This window comes from Pseudorasbora parva, chromosome 12 (assembly GCF_024679245.1).
Source record: "Pseudorasbora parva isolate DD20220531a chromosome 12, ASM2467924v1, whole genome shotgun sequence".
In the NCBI taxonomy this organism is placed as follows: domain Eukaryota; kingdom Metazoa; phylum Chordata; class Actinopteri; order Cypriniformes; family Gobionidae; genus Pseudorasbora; species Pseudorasbora parva.
Window position 1 is genome coordinate 9870634 of NC_090183.1, and position 7060 is coordinate 9877693.

Sequence of the window (7060 nt, forward strand, 5' to 3'; positions counted from 1 at the left end):
AAAGTGGATTTCCACGGTCACTGCCGTCACAGGACTTGACACCTGAGACCCGTAGTGACAACTAGTTTGACAGTTGTCAGACTCGCAAAGATGGATAGTGACTGGAGTGAGGACAGTAGCTTTGCAACAGAGCAGTCATCTAAAGTAGAGGACTTTTCTCCACCACCTTCACCTAAAGTGGAGAAGGGTGAAATGTCAGTAGACACAGAGCCTTATCAATCGAGCCGCTGGCTCAAACTGCGTTAACTCCCGATCCCGACGATGCTTTCATTCATTCATTCATTCAAGCTAGCAAAGCAGCAGCGCAAGAGAGGAGATCACTAACTAATCTATGAACACTGTCTGATAAAGTCAAGGGAGAAGAATGGGGAGAAGCCGATAGTGAACCAAAAGCAACGGGAGAAAATATTTGAACAACGTTATTCAGATTTCACTTTCCACAACTACTAACTAGAAGACCTACAGCTGTCAGACAGGAGGCTTACATCTACGTCGTCAAGCTCAGTCTGAGCCTGCGCAGTTCGCTCAGCCATCAGGAAGTGAGTGCCTCTGATTGGCCTCATTTTCTGCCGTTGAAGTCAAGGGGGTAATCTAGCGCTCGGAAAGCGTTCCACCCCTAGGGGCTGCCATTGCTAACCAAGCCATCACCTGCTGTTAGCATCCCATTGACTCCCATTCATTTTTGAGTCACTTTGACAGTGAATAACTTTACATCTGAGGCGTTTAAAGACTCCATTTGTCCATTGTTTATTTCTAAAGAAACACGACGATGTATAAAAGGCTCCATTACCTTGTATCTTACACTATCGCCCCGTAGAAGCTGTTTTTGTAAAAATAGGCTAACGATTGCGTCATAACCAACGCGACTCTGTCGCACAGTTGAGAAATTACCGTATAGACCTGAGGAGACGCTCGCAGGCAATCTTTTACTGTCTATGAGGCAGTCGGGGGGGACGTGGAGACATAAAGTCTGATAAAGTCAAGGGGGAAGAATGGGAAGAAGCCCATAGTGAGCCAAAAGCAACGGGAGAAAACATTTAAACAACGTGATTCAGCTTTCACTTTCCACATCTACTAGAAGACCTACAGCTGTCAGACAGGAGGCTCACGTCACATCTACGTCGTCAAGCTCAGTCTGAGACTGTGCAGTACACTCAGCCATCAGGAAGTGAGTGCCCCTAGGTTGACTTCATTATTTCGCCGTTGACGTCAATGGGGTCGCTGTGTCCATTTCTTTTACTGTCTATGGTTGAAGTCAATGGGATAGCTCTGTCCCTTTCTTTTACTGTCTATGGGTTTGTCTGAAAGCGTCTGAGGTATGAAAATTATCTAGACATGACGGGTGGCAAAAATATGCCACAGAAGAAACGGGTGGCGGGTGGCAGAAGAAAAGCTTAACTTTTACTTACAACTGCATTATTTATCTGTATTTTCTTCATTAGGATGTTGAAAGCAAGTGAAGAGAAAGTTTCATTCATAATGTTTCTACTTCATTTAACATGAGCGCTCATACTGGACTGACTGAAGCCGTTCTCATCATGTGATCACGGGAAAACATTTCTTAGGGCTTGGTGAGCTCGTGCCAGTGGATAGTGAGCCGTTGGAAGTACCATCCTATGTCAACGAAGCACCACAACGTCCAATAGGAAAATTCAACTGAAGTAGCCACCGTTCAACCTTAAGAGGGAAGCACTAAGACGTTTTTACACCAAATATTATAGAATTAAAATACTTTATACCCAAATGTCAACATATTTACTCTAATCAATAAACAGCATTAATAAAGCCCTAGTCTTGCAGATCATTAACTAAAAAAGTTGGTTTAGGGTTTAGTTACCCTTTAACGCTGGCTCCATCTTGTGGCTTAAACAGCCGTGGGTTACAATGGAAGACTTCAAGGCAGGTTTCCTTTATAACGTTTTTAATATAGATCATTTTCTTACAAAAACCCATCGATTCGAATCAGAAGGCTCTATAAACCCATCGGAGTCGTGTGGAGCACGTTATTTGACGGACAGCTGCATTTTTTTCCTACTAACTCTTCTCCCGGAAAGGTGCGCGTGCGCGTGACTAGATGCACGCTGCCCATAAACTAATGTCCTCAGGTGCAGCTGATCCACTAGTCCGTGCAACACGTCTGTCGCGCCGCTCCACTTTATTGACTTCAACGCTTCAGCACAGCATTCGGGGAAGGCAGCGTTGCATTTGAACCGATTTGAACGCAGAAATGACGGGAAGCGTCACAACATACGGTTCGGTCGCAAAAGTGGATCTCCACAGTCTCTGCTGTCAGGACTTCACGAAATCAACAGTTAACTTACCAAAGAAGTGTGTTTTTGACGCCACGGTCCTGCTTTGGAAACAGACGGTGAGTAAATCTGCTTCAAATGTCTTTTGTTGGCTATCGCGTAAGTAAACATCAGTAAACAACACGATAGTGTATAACGTTAGTTAATTTATCAATGGAGCATGCGATCTATGGTGTGAGTTTAAATACATTTGTTTAGCTGACCAATATAGGTGTCAGTTTGATTATTGGAAACCACCCAAACATAAACCTAGCTCTCACAAAGTGTGCTTCGTCATTCAAATGCGCTAACGGACTCCATTGCTGTTCTTTGTATAACGTTACACTAGTCTGACGTGCAAAACATTTTGCTTGCTACTGCTAAGGTTTAGTCGCATACAATAGTCCATAAACCGAATGATGTCCTCATAAACTGCGAGTAAACACACAAATGTTGACAGGCCACTAAATACAGTACATACCACAGAGACGGACGTCCTGCTGTTGCTGTTTCTCCTGTTCAATTTATTTCAGCCTCCGAATCTGATAGCCATTATTTATTTAAGGTAAAGTTTTAATCTCCACGCTTGATGATACGCCTCCAGCTGCTCGTTTTTTTTTTTTCCGGTACAGCCTATATTTCTTTTATAAATATAACAAAAACAAAACTAACCTGAACCTGGAGAGAGTCCAATATTCTGGTATGTTTTTAATTCACACCTGTATGACTTTTTAATGCTTTGTTGGAACACAATAAATGTACAGAAGAAAGTCAGATGTATTGACCAAGTGAGTAAATGATCTGTATGACAAAGACAGGCTGTCACAACAAACAAATCTTTGTCATACAGATCATTTACTCACTTGGTCAATACAGGTATGCGCCCGAGTCTCTTACAGAGAGTAAATTCTCAGTAGCGTCAGACGTCTGGAGTTTTGGAGTGGTTCTGTATGAACTTTTACAAGCTCTGTAGCCCGCCGACAGTAAGTGTCACGGCTGTTCTTTGGCATTTCTTGCTTTGTTTTCCATTTTATTTTTCCCCAATTTCCATTCAATTTTGGGGATTCCGGTTTCCAGAATCCATTTATTTCTTATTTTCTTTTTTTTTTTTTTTTTACAAATTCTCTGATATTCTGCATTATACAGAAAATTATTTTTTTATGACTAGATTCCATGATTCCATCCGGTTTCTGCATCGCGGAAATTGTAGGCCCCTAGACATGCCACATTCTTGTAACATTTAACGGTTGCTTGTTTTGAATTGCTTTGTAAATCACTCAGGACATGTCTGAAGAACCTGTCAACAGCACCGCATAGAATAACTGTTAAAAAAGAACATCTATTTTGCTGTGTTCAGGTTTTCCTGAGTATGATGGGAGTTCAGAGCATTACATCCTAGGGACAATGTATAGGGTTGTAAATGGACCTGTAAAACTGTATCTGGACAAATGTTGACCTTAAATAAGCGACATACATCTATGTAGATATCAGAGAACAATTTAACATATTGTTTCAACTCATTCTAGGGCACCTTAAAGGCAGTTCAGAAGCCAAAAAGGGGTCAAAAACAGTATTAGTATGGTGTTCCTAATAATCTTTTAGGTGAGTATGTATGTGTGTGTGTCAATGACGAATAATGTTTTTAAAAGTGTAAAAAAAAAATAATGGTGATAAATCATTTTGAAACCATTTTTTAGTTTTACTAAGTCTTTACAATGAGATTGTGGTTTTTACAATCAATTTACACAGCTTTTGTCTTCTTTTTTTTAAAGATGGACAAAATATGTCACCAAAAAATTATTCGGCTTAACTATGAATATATTTTAAATGATTAATTTGCAGATAATTATTCATGAACAAACCTGATTTGACATTTATGGTGAGATAGTATATAGTGTGTAACATGGAAGAAATATAAAATAACACTATCGCTGATCTCATAAATGTAATGATTTTATTAGATCACTCTAAAGCCTCCAACATATTCAAGTAAAACTTTGCACATGAAAATGAAAAAAGGGGAAATGTAGCAAAAAGCCTAATCTGCTTTATATTTGTATTATTGTAGTTCCTTTAGTTATCAAAAACAATATTATTTAATTTAAATTTTTACTATATTGGTTTTACCGAATGACCAAGGCTGGTTATACTGAATGACTGTCACAAATAGCTACAAAAGCTATTTGTTTTTGTAAATTAGTAATGTAATATTAAAGGTCCCGTTCTTCGCGTGTTTTCGAAGCTTTGATTATGTTTACAGTGTGCAATATAACATGAGTTCATGTTTCGCGTGTAAAAAAAACACTATTTTTCACACAATTTACTTATCTGTACACCGCTGTTTCCGCTGTCTTAAAAACGGCCTGATGATTTCCTTGTTTTATGAAGTCCCTCCTTCAGAAACACGTAACGAGTTCTGATTGGGCCAGCGCTTCCCGTGTTGTGATTGGACAGCAGCTTGGCGCACTTTGCAAGTGTTACCTCTTACCCAGAGCCATAGATAAGTGTTAGATATCTCTCTATATGGCTCTGCTCTTACCATAACGGGGAGATACAATCGCTGAATGTGCGCTCTTCTCCACGTGGGAGAGCAACAAGACTACGCTCCCTTTTTTGTGTGTTCTTGTGGGTGGAGGGTTCGTCAACAAACGGTTCTTCATGATGTCATTCAAGCAAGGAAGTGCAGGGGTGTAGTGCAAACAGGCCGTTCGCTGACGGCTTTGAAAGGGAACTTCTGTTAAATAAAATATCTCGCTTGGCATTGAACTTTGAGCTTTATAATTTTACAGGTATTATTTATGATATAACAGCAACATTACACACTAACTAAAGTTTGAAAGATGGAATCGCGAAGAACGGGACCTTTAATGTAAAAAAAGTATTTCAAACATTATTTTTATATAAAATGTAATATTAAAGTATTTCAAACATTGAAGCATATAATTGATACAGGTCTTGCCAAATGGTTGCTAGGGTATTCTGTTTGGTTGATAGGGAGTGGCTTGGCAGCTGCCACGATGATACTCCAAAGGCGTTTGCTCAGTATGAATGATATTAAGTAGGGGTCGCCAAACTCGGCCCTGGAGGGCCACTGTCAAGTTTAGCTCCAAGCCCAAATAAACACACCGTAACCATCTAATTAGTTGCTGCGTCCAAATTGGCCTACTTATACTACGTCCTTAAAGTATGTACTTCTTTTTGTGAATGTAAAATGGATACTTTTGAGTGTGTAGCAGAAGAGTATGCAAGCTCTGGGACATACTATTTCATCATCTTTAACGGATATGTAGTAAAATATAATTAAAACCTTTGAATTCAATAAGAGATCAAAGTGTACTACCTTACATACATTGGATGTCATATCTTTGTTTTTATTATTATTAAGGACTTTGGACAAAAACTGGCCTGTCACGTCATTGACCTATATATATGTCAATGACATAACAGGCCACTTTTTGTCCAAAGTCCTTAATAATAATAAAAACAAAGATATATTTATATATATTAGACACACTATATTGCCAAAAGTATTGGGATACCCTTCCAAAATCACTGAATTGAGGTGTCTGTGTTCCAATCACTTCCGTAGCCACAGGTGTATAAAAAAATCTAGGCATTCAGACTGCTTCTGCAAATATTTGTGAAAGAATGGGTCGCTCTCAGGAGCTCTGTGAATTCAAGCATTGTACTATGATAGGTTGCTATCTTTGCAATAAGTCCATTTTTGACATTTTCTCACTACTAAATATTGCACAGTCAACTGTTAGTGGTATTATAACAAATGTGGAACCAATTTGGAACAACAGCAAGTCAGCCACGTAAAATAACTGAGCGGGGTCAGCACATGCTGAGGCACACAGTGCGCAGAAGTCGCCAACTTTCTGCAGAGTCAATAGCTACAGACCTCCAAACTTCGTGTGGCCTTCAGATTAGCTCAAGAACAGTGTGTAGAGAGCTTCATGGAATGGGTTTCCATGGCCGAGCAGCTGCATCAAAGCCTTACATCACCAAGTGCAATGCTAAGTGTCTGATACAGTGGAGTAAAGCACACTACCACTAGACTAGAGCAGTGGAGACGTGTTCTCTGGAGTGACCAATCACGCTTCTGTCTGGCAATCCCATGGACGAGTCTGGGTTTGCCGGTTGCCAGGAGAACGGTACTTGTCTGACTGCATTGTGCTAAGTATAAAGTTTGGTGATGAGGTGAATATGGTGTGAGGATGTTTTTCAGGGGTTGGACAAGGAACTTTTAATGTTTCATCATACCACGGCAAGACATTTTGGACAATTTTATGCTCCCAACTTTGTGGGAACAGTTTGGAAATGGCCCCTTCATGTTCCAACATGACTGCACACCAGTGCACAAAGCAAAATCCATAAAGACATGGATGAGCGAGTTTGGTGTGGAGGAACATAAGTGGCCTGCACAGAGTCCTGACCTCTACCCAAAGAACACCTTTGGGATGAATTAGAGCGGAGACTGTGAGCCAGGACTTCTCGTCCAACAGTGCCTGACCTCACACATGCGCTTTTAGAAGAATGGTCAAGAATTCCCATAAACACACTCCTAAAACTTGTGGAAAGCCTTCCTAGAAGAGTTGAAGCTGTTATAGCTGCAAAGGATGGATTAACTTTATATGAAACCCTACGGATTAAGAATGGGATGTCATTAAAGTTCATGTGCATGTAAAGAGAGGCATCCCAAAATGCATGGCAATATAGTGTATATTATAACAATATAACCATATTATACATGGTTTGTGTGTGTGTAT